General features: G+C 37.1%; 1 long non-coding RNA gene across 2 annotated transcripts; it reads left to right on the forward strand.

Moving 5' to 3' along the window:
• Window positions 1–9,132: 9,132 nt before the first annotated feature.
• Window positions 9,133–10,563, forward strand: LOC111480047. 2 transcript variants are annotated; one of them, XR_002717736.1, is made up of 4 exons: window positions 9,133–9,494; window positions 9,589–9,728; window positions 9,953–10,067; window positions 10,211–10,563. It is a non-coding gene; the product is annotated as an uncharacterized LOC111480047 (long non-coding RNA). The 2 variants fall into 2 exon arrangements; XR_002717737.1 differs by lacking the exon at window positions 9,953–10,067.
• The last annotated feature ends 5,694 nt before the right edge of the window (window positions 10,564–16,257 follow it).

Here is a 16,257-nt window from a genome sequence, read left to right on the forward strand (position 1 = left end):
TCATTTTTTTCGTTAGGATCGTTGTGGTGGACTGGAGAATAATTTGAATGCTATCAAAGAGAAGTCGAAGTATGTGTGAAGGTGAAAAGGAAAAACGAAGAAAATAGGGGATTGAAATATAGGGAATTGGGTGAAGAAAAAAGTACCCATAGGTCAAAATGGGAGTCAAGTCAAATTCAGGTCTAAATCAGATTTAGTATTCAAGCACATAGGTGCACAGATGTTCACGGCCCAGTCATAGTCAAGTAAATGGCTCTACTGTTGGCTTAGTTGGACAAATTGTGTGATCTATGATGACGTGTGCCACATGCCTCGTGGCCCCACACATGTCACATTTATGGTTGTTAGTTATGTTATGTTATACTATGTCATGCCATGTTATGTTATGTTAATCAATGTTGTGTTATGTCATGTCTATAAGCTATGCTATAATGTGATTATGCATCGAAATACAGATGTGTACCTTACGATATTTATATTTGTCATGATATCATGCGGGTCATTTCCCTTTGTGGTGCCTAACGGCACATAAGCGTATTAGTCCAACGAGCCAGTCCCATGAAGTACATATATGAGCCTACCTGGTAGGTTCATCTGTGTCCGTGGGTCGTGTGTGGGAATATACCACACATCCAATCTTATCCAGACTAGAAAGCAGCACCCAAGGCCATGTTATGATGTTTTTAAAATGATAGGTCTTCATGTTATGATGTTTTTAAAAGGATAGGTCTTCATGTTATGATGTTTTTAAACGGATAGGTCTTGCCATGATTGCTTGTATATCATTTCCCGACCCCAATAGTGGGGTTAGTTATTTAGTATTTTTTTAAAATACTTAAGTCACATGCCACTCTTATTTTTTAGGTAAGGGTAAGGTTGTGGAAGTGAAGTTAGGATAGTAGTATTCATTAGTTTCCTCTAGAATTTTGTAGGTAGTTTAGGGTTTTTGTTTGGTACATTTGAACTTATGTTAATGTTTTTACTATGTTGTTGACTAAAACACCCCAAAACCCACCGCTAGCAGATATTGTTCTCTTTCGGCTTTTCTTTTCACTCCTCCTTAAGGTTCTCAGAACGCGTCTGCTAGGGAGGGCTTTTCACACCTTTATAAAAGGTGTTTCATTCCCCTCCCAACTGACGTGGGATCTCACAATCCATCCCCATTCAGGGACAAGCGTCCTCGCTGGCACTCGTTCCCTTCTTCAATTAATGTGAGACCTCCCAATCCACCCCTTTCGGGGCCCAGCATCCTTGCTGGCACACCGTTTCATGTCCACCCGTTTTCACACCTTTATTAAGGGTGTTTCATTCTCCTCCCCAACTAATGTGGGATCTCATAATCCACCCCCCTTCGGGGCCAAGTATTCTCGCTGGCACTCGTTCTCTTCTTCAATCGATGTAGGACCTCCCAATCCACCCTCCCCTTCGGGGCCCAACGTCCTTACTGGCACACCGTCTCATGTCCACCCAGGCTCCCCCTCAAGGTTTTTAGAACGTGTCTGCTAGGGGGAGATTTTCACACCCTTATAAAAGGTCTTTCATTCTCCTCCTCAACCGACGTGGGGCCCACCGTCCTTGCTAGCACACTGCTTCATGTCCACCCCCTTCGATGCTCAATCTCCTCGCTGGCACATCGCCCGGTGTCTAGCTCTGATACCATTTATAACAACCCAAACCCCCCGCTAACAAATATTGTCCTTTTTGGCTTTTCCCTTTCAAACTTCCCCTAAAACGGGTATGCTAGGGAGAGGTATTTCTTTCTTCTCCAACCAATGTGGGATCTCATATTGATAATGTTATTTTAAATGAATGTATAAGTCCATGATATCATTTTGAAATGTTTTAACAATTATTTTAAGCATATTAGTCAAATCATGCATGTAGCAACGTCTCTACCTAAGTAGGAAAAATAGAACTTTATAATGAAATCAACACTCAAGAGAATGACTGATCTTGATATGGAAAATCAACTCAAGGGAAAGTATGGAACAGATTACCTTGATGATCAAGATCAAGAGTAAATAAAACTCGTTTCTAAACTCGTGATTTGAATCACTCCACAAGAGGTTTGATCAATATCACTTGAATGACTCTACATGCAAGTTCTAAACACAAGAATTTGCAAGGAAAGTTTAGCTCTCAACAAAGCTAAAATAGAAATTATATTCTTAATTCCAAAATCTGATGTCTAATAAAAAAAAAGAAGGTTTTATCCCTTGCAATCTCAACCTATGTGATATATAACTCTCAAATTAAATGAGCTAGTAAAGGGAAAATACCCCTAACTTCCATACTAAAATGGCTTGTTAATGGTGGAATGTAGTAACCTATTAAGTTACAATATAACCTTAACTTCTATATTTAAAACTAGACAAACAAATATTTAAACTATAATTAAATAATGCAATTAATAAAATGTGCTTATTGACTCATCCTTGGACTAGTTTCATAAATTCAGCGGAGTTCATTAAATGCAACTTCACTTAATTCATCTCTTTCTTGAAGCTCAACTTTGCACAACATATAAGGGAGGTCTCCAGCGTCTTCTAGAATTTTCTTGATGAGCTCACCATAGCTTGAATATAATTGTATAAGGTTTGTTGTAGCTTCTTAGCTCTCGTCCTTGTAATTGGACCTTGAGGTATGGAAATTCCTTGGTCGTGGTTCATATCATTCTCCCCCTCTTGAAAAAGATTCCTCCTCGAATCAAAGCCATCACCTACATCAAAAGAACTCAAATCAACAACATTAAAAGTTGTACTAACACCGTACTTACCTGGTAAATCAATTTTATAAGCATTGTCGTTGATACGCTCAAGAACTTGAAAAGGTCCATCTCCTCGTGGTAAAAGCTTAGATTTTCTTTGAGTAGGAAATCTTTCTTTTCGGAAATGCACCCAAACCCAATCTCCTAGCTTGAAGATGACAAACTTACGTCCTTTATTAATTCGGGTGGCCACCTTGGAATTTTGTTTCTCAATTTGTTCTTTCACTTGCTTGTGCAGTTTATGAACAAACTCAACCTTGGCACTTGCATCAAAATTCACAAACTCTTTTGACGGTATGGGTAACAAGTCAAGGGGGGTTAAAGGATTAAAGCCATAAACAATTTCAAAAGGTGTGCATTTAGTAGTGCTACGAACAACCCTATTATATGCAAATTCTATAAAGGGCAAACAATCCTCAAAAGTCTTAAGATTCTTATCAATAATAGCCCTAAGCATAGCAGTCATGGTTCTGTTAACAACTTCAGTTTGTCCATCCGTTTGAGGATGACAAGTAGTTGAATATACTAGCTTAGTTCCTAACTTACCCCATAAAACACGCCAAAAGTGGCTTAAAAATTTTACATCACGATCATTAACGATGCTTTTAGGAATGTCATGCAATCGTACAACTTCCCTAAAGAACAGGTCTGCAATATGTTTTGCATCATCAGTTTTGTGACAAGGAATAAAATGAGTCATTTTACTAAATCGATCAACCACAACAAAGATGCTATCATAACTTTTCCTAGTCCTAGGTAAACCTAAAACAAAATCCATTGATATATCAAACCAAGGACCATTAGGAACCGGTAATGGGGAGTATAAACCATGTGGTTGAAGCCTAGACTTAGCTTGTTTACATGCTATGCAACGAGCACAAACTTTATGAACATCATGTCTCATTTTAGGCCAAAAAAAAAAAAGTTCAGAGAGCATATCATAAGTTTTAGAAACTCCATGGTGTGCCATTAAACCACCTCCATGAGCTTCCCTCATAAGTAGCTCACGGATGGAACAAGATGGTATGCAAAGTTTGCCTTTTCGGAACAAAAATCCATCTAACAACAAGTAATTATCCACAATGAATCCTTTTTCACAAGATTCAACAAAAGGAGCAAAGAACATGCCATGTTGATACAAATCCTTTGTGTTCAAAACCCAACAACCTAGCATTCAAAGTATTGAGGAAGACATACCTTCGTGATAATGCATATGCAACAATGTTCTCCTTACCTTGTTTATATTTTATGACATAAAGAAATGTTTCAATAAATTCTAACCACTTAGCATGTCGTCTGTTGAGTTTATTTTGTACTCTCAAATGCTTTAAACTTTCATGATCCGTATGAATAATGAACTCCTTAGGCCAAAGATAATGTTGCCAGGTTTGCAATGCACGAACCAAAGCATAAAGCTCTTTGTCATAAGTTGGATACCTCAAAGATGCACCAGTCAACTTCTCACTAAAGAACATCAAAGGTCTTTGATTTTGCATTAATACAGCACCTATCCCTACTCCACTAGCATCACATTCAATTTCAAAAGTAGACTCAAAATTAGGTAATGCAAGCAAGGGAGCAGAACTCAATTTTTCTTTCAAAGTATTAAAAGCAAGTTCTTGATCTTTTTCCCATATAAAAGATACATTTTTCTTAACAAGTTCATTCAAGGGTAAAGCAATTGTGCTAAAATTCTTAATGAACCTACGGTAGAAACTTGCAAGACCTTGAAAACTTCTTACCTCACTTACATTTTTAGATGTAGGCCAATCTTTTATAGCCTTCACTTTCTCCTCGTCAACCTCAACACCATTAGATGAAACTACAAACCCAAGAAAGTTAACTTTTTCCATGCAAAAGCTACATTTCTTTAAATTTACGTACAAACATTTGTTTCTTAAAGTAGTCAAAACATTGCGTACATGGGTAATATGATCATCTAAAGATTTAGAGTAAACAAGGATGTCATCAAAATAAACAACCACAAACTTACCTAAGTATTCTCGTAAGACATGGTTCATTAGTCTCATGAATGTACTAGGTGAATTAGTTAATCCAAAAGGCATAACCAACCATTCATAAAGACCATACTTGGTTTTAAAAGCTGTTTTCCACTCATCCTCAATATGCATGCGAATTTGATGATAATCCGATTTTAAATCAATCTTAGTAAAAAGACTACATCCATGCAATTCATCAAGCATATCATCTAATCTGGGAATTGAATGCCTATACTTTATAGTTATCTTGTTTATAGCCCTACAATCAACACACATACGCCAAGAACCATCTTTCTTAGGTACAAGAATAACTGGAACAGAACAAGAACTCAAACTTTCACGTATATACCCTTTAGCAAGGAGTTCACTTACTTGCCTTTGTATCTCTTCAGCCTCCTTTGGATTAGTTCTATAAGCTGGTCGGTTTGGAATGGGCGCGCCAGGAATGAAGTCAATCTTGTGTTCAATCCCTCTAAGTGGTGGCAAACTACTAGGCTTCTCCTCGGAAAATAAATCTTCAAACTCTTGCAAAAGCACAACAAAATCACTAGGCAAAGAAGGGTTAAGCATGTTAGTAAAGTACAAGATCCCTTGCACATAAGTACAAGAATAGTCTAGTTAGAGAGCAAAACATTCCTAGCCTCACTTGATCTAACATACAAGCTTACTGATTTGGCTTTTCTCTCTTTTTTTCTTTAGGCTGAGTGTTACTCTCTTGCTTTTCCCTCAAGCTCTTTTTTTCACTTGATTCTTTTTCAATTTCTGCTTTTGCATCAGCCTCTTGCCTTTTCTTTTCAAGTTTGCAATGATCAATAAATACATCTTTTGGAGACAATGGAATAAGAGTAGTTTTTCTACCGTTGTGAGTAAAAGAGTATCGATTTGCATACCCATCATACATTACCCGACGATCAAATTGCCAAGGCCTCCCCAGTAGTAAATCTCCAACATGCATGGATACAACATCACATAAAACATCATCAACATATTTTTCAATAGTAAAAGAAACAAGAGTTAGTTGAGTTACCCGTACTTCCCCACAATCATTCAACCATTGAAGCTTGTAGGGTCTTGGATGTGGTTGTGTCTTTAAATTAAGTCTTTTGACCAAAATGGAACTCACAACATTGGTGCAACTACCGCTATCAATTACAACACTACAAGGTATAGATTGAACAAGACACCGAGTTTGAAACAAGTTCTCCCTTTGGTCTAGGCCGTCCTCCTTAATGTGGGTGTTTAGAGCTCGTCGAGTAACCAAAGATATATGTGTAGGGTCCTCTTCACTAAACTCCTCACTCTCATCAGTTTCCTCATTTATGTCGTCATGTGCCTCATCATCAGTAACAATTTCTCCCTCCTTGATGGTCATAATTCTTGCATTTGGGCAATCTCTACTATAGTGTCCTACCCCTTGACATCTCCAACACTTTAAATCTCTATTTCGAACATTAGACTTTTCTACTTTTTCTTTCCCTCTTCTAGAACTCTCCCCTTTCTCAAATTTAGCTTGAGGCTTCTCATTAATCTCTTGATTTCTATGCTTATAATCAATGTTCTTACTATCCCTTTTCCATGTAGTAGTAGAATTGGGAAAAGTTTTAGAAGAATACCGTTGAGACCTTCGTTGGATTTGCCTCTTGATCTTAATTGCAATGTGCAACAACTTCTCAATATTAGAATAAGGCTGTAAATTAGTCTTGTCCGCAATCTTTGTGTTTAACCCATTAAGAAACTGCGCCATGAGAGCCTCCATGTCCTCATCGAGTTCAAGTCGATCCATCAATGTATCCATCTCCTTGTAATAATCCTCCACATATTTGCGTTCTTGTTTCAATGCTTGAAGCTTTTGTGCCATGTCCCGGTGAAAATATTTTTGTGGAACAAAACGCTTCCTCATGGACTCTTTGAACTCGACCCATGAATCAATTGGTGTTTCAAGATTTTTTCTCCTACTTGACATCAATTTATCCCACCAAATTTGAGCATATTGTTTGAATTGAGCAATGCATAACAGTACCTTCTTTTCATCACTAAAATTATGACAGTTGAACACCGACTCCACCATTTTCTCCCATTGAAGGTACTTCTCTGGATCGGTTTTACCATAAAACTTGGGAAGTTTTAATTTGATGCTCCCCACGTTACGATCAATTCTATCATCATAAGGAACTCGTTGTTGTAAATTATGATACCTTCTTCCATGGTCTCTCCCTTGCATCAAGCCATGACCAACCACATGTGGATTATCCTCGTGGTGATCAGAATTGTCGCCCTCATATGTATCGGTTGAGGGCGTAGGTAGTGGAATCCTCTATCGAGCTTGATTTTGAATCTCCAATCTACCTATTCGACCAATCAACTCTTCTATTCCTCGAATTAGTCTTTCCATGGTTCGTTGTTGGGCTTCTCTCAATCGTACATCAATAATGTCAGTATTGTTGTCTGGATTTTCCATGCTACAAAAGAAAGGTAAAAGAAAGAAGAAAAAAAAAAGGACCTCACAAGCGCTCCCTCACGTGTATTCACTCGTAAATGTAGTTCACTCGTGTTTAGCACTCAACACTCAAATCAATGTGTCACTCCCTTACAAACTCACCCTCACAATTGAGCACACACAAATCACACTCCAAAAAATAAATTGGGATGTGAGACAAGCTATGTTATAGAGCTAACTGCAATTCAAAGTGAATAGACAGCACACTCAACACATACACAAGGGTATTGAAGGAGCAATTCGAATAACGACAAAGAAACGAATTAAAGAAAGAAAATGATTAAGGACTAATTTAGAAGTAGTAACATATGAGAGTTACATATAATAATCAAGAGGAAAAAAAGAAAGACATTTAACATCAATATGCTTTCTTTCTTTCAATGGCTTTTTATTTTTTTATTTTTTTCTACTAATTGGCAAAATCTAATCAATTTACCAACAAGAAAATTGATTCAGAAGATCTTAAAGAAGAACAAAGTGTTGATAAGATCCAATCTAACACTTTAAAGAACATAAGATTTCTTTTTTTTGTTATATATTTTTGTGATAGAACATGAACATTCTACACAAACTGAGAAAAAAAAAATTACAAGAGAATTAAAAGAGATAAGCACAATGAAACATATATCTGATCTTGAGCCTGAAGCTTTGATACCAAATGATATGGAAAATCAACCCAAGGGAAAGTATGGAATAGATTACCTTGATGATCAAGATCAACAGTAAAGAAAACTCGTTTCTAAACTCGTGATTCGAATCACTTCACAAGAAGTTTGATCAATACCACTTGAATGACTCTACATGCAAGTTCTAAACACAAGAATTTGCAAAGAAAGTTTAGCTCTCAACAAACCTAAAATAGAAATTCTATTCTTAATTTCAAAATCTGATGTCTAATTAAAGAAAAGAAGGCTTTATATAGCCCTTAGAATCTTAATCTATGTGATATATAACTCCCAAATTAAATGAGCTAGTAAATGAAAAATGCCCATAACTTCCATATTAAAATGGCTAGTTAATGGTGGAATATAGTAACTTATGTGAGTTAGAATATAACCTTAACTTCTATATTTAAAACTAGCTTAAATATAACAAATATTTAAACTATAATTAAATAATGAAATTAATAAAATGTGTTTATTGACTCGTCCTTGGACTAGTTTCATAAATTCAGCGGAGTTCATTAAATGCAACTTAAAGTGCATTTAATTCATCTCTTTCTTGAAGCTCAACTTTGCACAATATACAAGGGAGGTCTCTAGTGTCTTCTATAATTTCCTTTGATGAGCTCACCATAGCTTGAATATAACTGTATAAGGTTTGTTGTAGCTTCTTAGCTCTCGTCCATGTAATTGGACCTTGAGGTATGGAAATTCCTTGATCGTGGTTCATATCACATCTACTTTCAGCATATCGGAAGGAGTAAAGTTCATCTCCTAAGATTACATTCCTGACTCCCTGTTTAGTTAAGTCTCTAGAATGGTAGGCATATTAAATCAACAACAAAACTCATTCTCACCCATGCAAATCAAAGGACAAGCCTTCACAACTATAAGTTCATAACTCACTTAGGGTTAAAATCGAGTCACATCTTATCATCCTGTGAAATATTCATCTTTTAATTAATAAATTATAAAGAGAAATTATATATTGTAGTCCAGTCTTACTTAAAATCATGGTATATCCCCATACACATGTCTCCACATGAACAATTTGGATTAAATGCCCAAGTTTTGGGCCCATGGCCCAATACAACATAATAATTATAAAAATAAGTCCTGGGGCTAAGCCATTTGAGCCAAACCGTTAGCCAGCAACCAACCTCCTTATTTTTTGCACTCACCACAACAAACCCTAAGCCAACTGCCGCCCTTCCTTCTTTCTTTGTCATCTTCTTCCTTATTCCGACCCCCACCCTCCTTTTTGTGTCATTTCCTTCCTTAAGCCGCCGCCACCCAACGTTAACGTCGTCCCCCGCTGACTATTTCCCACATTACCTCATGCCACTCTGCACATTAGAAAACTGCCACCCAGCATCCACATCGCCACCGCGAGTGAACATCATTGTCGTCACTAGAACCGACATTAAGAGGATTAAACGCAACAAAGATACAACGCGGTTTCCTCGCGGGATGGATAGGATTGAAACCAACCTCTACGTGGACAGTAGACTCGATTTAAGTGGAGTGAACCAATAACTATAGGAACGGTTAGGAAAGGAGCTCTCCAGGTAAGGGACCCTCCCGTTGAAACTAAACATTTTGTTTTTGAAAAAATGGTCAAACAAATTTGTCATATGGTTGTGTGTTGTGTAATCTGATTAGGTTGTGTGCGGCCTAATCTGATTAGGTTGTGTGCTGCCCGGGATGGATAGGATTGGAACCAATCTCTACATGGACAGTAGACTCGACTTAAGTGAACTGAACCAATAACTATAGGAACGGTTAGGAAAAGAGCTCTCCAGGTAAGGGACCCTCCTGTTGAAACTAAACATTTTGTTTTTGAAAAAAGGGTCAAACAGATTTGTCATATGGTTGTGCTGTGAAATTTGATTGTAATTTGATTGTTGTGTGCTGTGTAATTTGATTGTTGTGTGCTGTGTAATCTGATTAGGTTGTGTGCTGTGTAATCTGATTAGGTTGTGTGTTACGTAATCTGATTAGATTGTGTGCTGCGTAATCTGATTAGGTTGTGTGCTGCTCGGGATGGATAGGATTGGAACCAACCTCTACATGGACAATAGACTCGATTTAAGTGAAGTGAACCAATAATTGTAGGAACAGTTAGGAAAGGAGCTCTCCAGGTAAGGGACCCTCCTGTTGAAACTAAACATTTTGTTTTTGAAAAAAAGGTCAAAACAGATTTGTCATATGGTTGTGTGCTGGATAATCTGATTGTTGTGTGCTGCGTAATCTGATTAGGTTATGTGCTGCCTAATTTGATTAGGTTGTGTGCTGCCCGGGATGGATAGGATTGGAACAAACCTCTACGTGGACAGTAGACTCGATTTAAGTGGAGTGAACCAATAGCTGTAGGAACGGTTAGGAAAGGAGCTCTCCAAGTAAGGGACCCTCCTGTTGAAACTAAACATTTTGTTTTTGAAAAAATGGTCAAACAGATTTGTCATATGGTTGTGTGCTGTGTAATCTGATTGTTGTGTGCTGTGTAATCTGATTGTTATGTGTTGTGTAATCTGATTAGGTTGTGTGCTGCGTAATCTGATTAGGTTATGTGCTGCTCGGGATGGATAGGATTGGAACCAACCTCTACGTGGACAATAGACTCGATTTAAGTGAAGTGAACCAATAATTGTGGGAACGGTTAGGAAAGGAGATCTCCAGGTAAGGGACCCTCCTGTTGAAACTAAACATTTTGTTTTTGAAAAAAAGGTCAAAACAGATTTGTCATATGGTTGTGTGCTGTGTAATCTGATTATTGTGTGTTGTGTAATCTGATTGTTGTGTGCTGCGTAATCTGATTAGGTTGTGTGTTGCCCGGGATGGATAAGATTGGAACTAACCTCTACGTGGACAGTAGACTCGATTTAAGTGGAGTGAACCAATAACTGTAGGAACGGTTAGGAAAGGAGCTCTCTAGGTAAGGGACCCTCCTTAAGTGGAGTGAACCAATAACTGTAGGAACGGTTAGGAAAGGAGCTCTCTAGGTAAGGGACCCTCCTATTGAAACTAAACAATTTGTTTTTGAAAAAAGGGTCAAACAGATTTGTCATATGGTTGTGTGCTGTGTAATCTGATTGTTATGTGCTGTGTAATTTGATTGTTGTGTGTTGTGTAATCTGATTGTTGTGTGCTTCGTAATCTGATTAGGTTGTGTGCTGCCCGGGATGGATAGGATTGGAACTAACCTCTACGTAGACAGTAGACTCGATTTAAGTGGAGTGAACCAATAACTGTAGAAACGGTTAGGAAATGAGCTCTCCAGATAAGGGACCCTCTTGTTGAAACTAAACATTTTGTTTTTGAAAAAAGGGTCAAACAGATTTGTCATATGGTTGTGTGCTATGTAATCTGATTGTTATGTGCTGTGTAATCTGATTGTTGTGTGCTGCGTAATCTGATTAGGTTGTGTGTTGCCCGGGATGGATAGGATTGGAACTAACCTCTACGTGGACAGTAGACTCGATTTAAGTGGAGTGAACCAATAACTGTAGGAACGGTTAGGGAAGGAGCTCTCCAGGTAAGGGACCCTACTGTTGAAACTAAACATTTTGTTTTTGAAAAAAGAGTCAAAAAGATTTGTCATATGGTTGTGTGTTATGTAATCTGATTGTTATGTGCTGTGTAATCTGATTGTTGTGTGCTGCGTAATCTGATTAGGTTGTGTGTTGCCCGGGATGGATAAGATTGGAACTAACCTCTACGTGGACAGTAGACTCGATTTAAGTGGAGTGAACCAATAACTGTAGGAACGGTTAGGAAAGGAGCTCTCTAGGTAAGGGACCCTCCTATTGAAACTAAACAATTTGTTTTTGAAAAAAGGGTCAAACAGATTTGTCATATGGTTGTATACTGTGTAATCTGATTGTTGTGTACTGTGTAATCTGATTGTTATGTGTTGTGTAATCTGATTGTTGTGTGCTGTGTAATCTGATTATGTTGTGTGCTGCTTAATCTGATTAGGTTTTGTGCTGCTCGGGATGGATAGGATTGAAACCAACCTCTACGTGGACAATAGACTCGATTTAAGTGAAGTGAACCAATAATTGTAGGAACGGTTAAGAAAGGAGCTCTCCAGGTAAGGGACCCTCCTGTTGAAACTAAACATTTTGTTTTTGAAAAAAGGGTCAAAATAGATTTGTCATATGGTTGTGTGCTGTGTAATCTGATTGTTGTGTGCTGCGTAATCTGATTAGGTTGTGTGCTGCTCGGGATGGATAGGATTGGAACTAACCTCTACGTGGACAGTAGACTCGATTTAAGTGGAGTGAACCAATAACTGTAGGAACGGTTAGGAAAGGAGCTCTCCAAGTAAGGGACCCTCCTGTTGAAACTAAACATTTTGTTTTTGAAAAAAACAGATTTGTCATATGATTGTGTGCTGTGTAATCTGATTAGGTTGTGTGTTGCGTAATCTGATTAGGTTGTGTGCGGCCTAATTTGATTAGGTTGTGTGCTGCCCGGGATGGATAGGATTGGAACTAACCTCTACGTGGACAGTAGACTCGATTTAAGTGAAGTGAACCAATAACTGTAGGAACGTTTAAGAAATGAGCTCTTCAGGTAAGGGACCCTCCTATTGAAACTAAACATTTTGTTTTTGAAAAAAGGATCAAACAGATTTGTCATATGGTTGTGTGATGTGTAATCTGATTGTTATGTGTTGTGTAATCTGATTAGGTTGTGTGTTGCGTAATCTTATTTGGTTTTGTGTTGCCTAATCTGATTAGGTTGTGTGGTGTAATTGGTTGGTGGGCAATAAATATTGGGTAATTGATGACCGTTAAATACTGCATAAATTGTTAATTGTGTTGAGTTGTATTTGGTGATTGGGTTTGATGTGAGTTGTATGACACAATATATGTGAGGACCTATTGCATGCATATTGTGTTTGTTGGTGGCGATGGTTAAGGGACTTGTGGTAATAGTTACATGTGTGTTTCGAGTAACTAGCCACTAATAGTCACCTTCGGTGATAATTGTAGAAAATGACTATTGAGGCAAGGGTTACACGCTGTGTTTTAGGTAACCACTCGTCGATAGTCATTTTGAGGAAATAAGGAGGGATGTTGATTTCCTCGTGATAATGGTTACATGCTGTGTGTTTCGGGTAACCAGCTAGGGATAATCATTTTAAGGAGTAAAGGCGGGCGTTGATTTTCTTGTGGCAATAATCACCTATTGCGTGTTTCGGGTGATTAATCACTAGGGTCCATCAATTTTGGTGGATCACCTTGTGATGATTTATGTATTTGACCCTAGTAGGGGAGTTCATTATTGAGTATTTTTAATACTCACCCTATTTTTAAAATGGTTTTCAGGCGAAGGTGTGGCACGGAGATAACAAGTTGGATGTTAAAGTCAGTCATGGGGCAACTCAATGATTTTATGTTTTTTGGAGTTTTATTTTATTGGATATATGTTTCGCACTTTTGTTTATTAATTTAAATTATGTTTGTGGATGCCTAGTTTATAGGACTAGGCAGTCATGCCAGATTTCCTTTTAGGTTGCATATTTTTAACCTTTTAAAGGGTACCCCGCACTTGATTTTAATAAATGATCATTTTTGCATAGTTTTTATTAATTTTTAAATAAAGTAAATTATTTTTGGTAATGGCCTTGACCACTACTTAAAGGATAAGTCGGGTCGTTACAAAATCATTTATAATAATATAAGGTGGGTCGTGTAACGACACTATTTTTATATTAAAATAAGGTTACCACTGCATGCATGACGTGTTTATTATGCATAGAAAAATTCATTTAAAACATTTCATAGATGATGTCATGGACTTAAACATGGATAAAATTCATTTCAATTAAAAGTAAACATCAATGAAATAACAGAAAATGAAGTAACAATAAAATTTAATCATACATTTGTACAATAGTATCTTAACTTTACCTGAAAAAATAAGAGGAGTATATTTTAAGGAATATTAAGTAAGTAATCCCATTGTTGGGGTCGAAAAATGCATACACAACCAATTATGGTGGGACATATTCTTTCATAAAAACATTTTATGACTTTGAACTCTACTTTCCTTGACTAAAATTGGATGTGTAGCACTTCTCTATACACAGTCCACGTATGCGCACATAAACCCACCAAGCAAGGGTAGTATATACCCTCTGGGTTTGCCCTTCATCTAGCACACACTCACCTGCCGAAGTGACCCACTCACCTTCATCTAACACACCCACCTGTCATGTACGCTGTAGTTACTTAGATATCGTAATGTATGTATATGTACTCATCATTACAAGGAAGTATCCTGATGCACGTAACACACAAAAATGTCTGAGAACCCCATATCTTTAAATCATGTCACAAACGTAAGATGCAAATCGTACATTCATTTTTCATTCATGAATACATACTTGACATAACAATATTTCATAATCCTAAAGTAATTGTGCTAACATAGTGTGCATGACATATCATAACATAACACATCATCACATAGTCATAGCATAACGTAGCTTAATGTAAGTCAACACATCATCACATAGTTATAGCATAACATAAATCATAACACTATCATTTCATAGTCATAACATAATCTAGCCTAAGTCATAGCATCACATAACATAATACATGACATAACAGTCATATAATACAACACATGAACGACCACAAAGCATGCGTCGTTCATATTTCTTTCAATTCATCTAACCAAACCAATAAGAGAGTAACTTACCTGGTTGGCCTAGGTAGGACTTACTAATTATTCTTGGTACTTGCCTGAGCGTTCTCTTCAAACTTACCTGGTTGGCCTAGATAGGACTTACTACCTTCACGTATCGTAACGCATATAAACGTCATCTTCATCATCCATTCCATAGCTCATATGCCATTGCCAATACCTTTTTCTCCACGTTCATGTTTCTAAAGCAACCTCTAATTCCTAGGAACGATACTCGAGCCTCCTGAACTAAGTGTCATACATGAATCAAAAGAAGGTTAAATTCGATCCGCTAGCAAGAATATGTTCGAAGAGTCATTGAAGAAGAAGAATCTAAGAAGATATAGGACATAACTAGGGGAATAGAGAGGAAAACTTCTTACGATAAATGGGGTCGTGAGGGGGTCGATTGGGGGGTGAGAAATTAGGTGGAAAGCGGGTAGAAGTTTTTTTTAGTTGTTACGTGTCGTATCAATAGTATTATCCAAATATGACCCAAACCTTATCGGGTAACTAGCACCACCATGCTCTTGCCTCTCAAGATGAGTTCAAAGTTGGCAAACTTTCTAACCATCCTTACTTGACAATCTCATCTATAATATAAACTACTAATCATGGGTAATGGTCTAACATGACTTATGTAACACTCGAGTTCCAACGAAGATTAGTTTCGTGATTTTTCCTTTTAAGCTTAACATTTTACATTGTAACGAGGGAAAGAGGTTGAATTTTAAGTTGAGGTAGAATAGAAAAATGCTTAGAAAATACTAAAAACTTAAAAGAAAAATATAAAAGAAAATAGTGAAAAGAAAAAAAAAAAAGAAGGTCAATAATCGAGGGACAAAATTGTGATGAAACCTGGCCTAATCAAGGGTATGGATTAACCCTGCTAATGATGAAGAAATGCTCTCTTGCCGTGAGAGAACTCAAATCCATAAAAAAATCAAAGGAAGAACGGAAAGTAAGAATTTTTATTTTTGTTCTAAACTTTTCTCTAGAACAGGGAGATTTATGAGAAATTATGATCTAAATTTTTAACAACTTTAGTCTTGAAGGAATTTTGAATTTCTCAAAGGAAGTCGTAGTTAAATTGGATCAGAAGATAGAATTTTCAGTATACATTAAGAACGGAGAGATTTATAGTTTTAGAGCGATTTTGAATGTGTTTATTTCATCCTACCGTTTATCAATTATGAGAATAGTACCTTTATAAAGATGAATTAAAAATTTTGGTGAAGGAACCAAGTTCATTCAAAGAGAAAGTTATGATAATTCGAAGAAAATAGAAAGAATTTGTAGATCACAAGGAATTCCATGTTGCGTAGCCGGCTGAGAGGACACATGTTGACAAAGGAGAAGGTCATGTGTCTAGCAAAGAAAAAGCCACGCATCGGCACATGGTTAGTTGGAGGAATCTGACTCGCACCCGAGGGTTGACCTAAATCACCAAACTCGAGAACCAAGTTGACCAGCGTCTATCCATATGCGCCATATGTTGTGCTGGAAACACGCATTTGTACTCGCGTGTGGACAATGCATGAGTCTCCATTGTTTCTTCGTTTGACTTCTGTTTATCAGTTTCTTTTTTTTTTTTTTTTTTTTTTTTTTTTTTTTTTTTTTTTTTTTTTT

Source organism: Cucurbita maxima, unplaced genomic scaffold (assembly GCF_002738345.1).
Source record: "Cucurbita maxima cultivar Rimu unplaced genomic scaffold, Cmax_1.0 Cma_Scf00005, whole genome shotgun sequence".
NCBI lineage: Eukaryota > Viridiplantae > Streptophyta > Magnoliopsida > Cucurbitales > Cucurbitaceae > Cucurbita > Cucurbita maxima.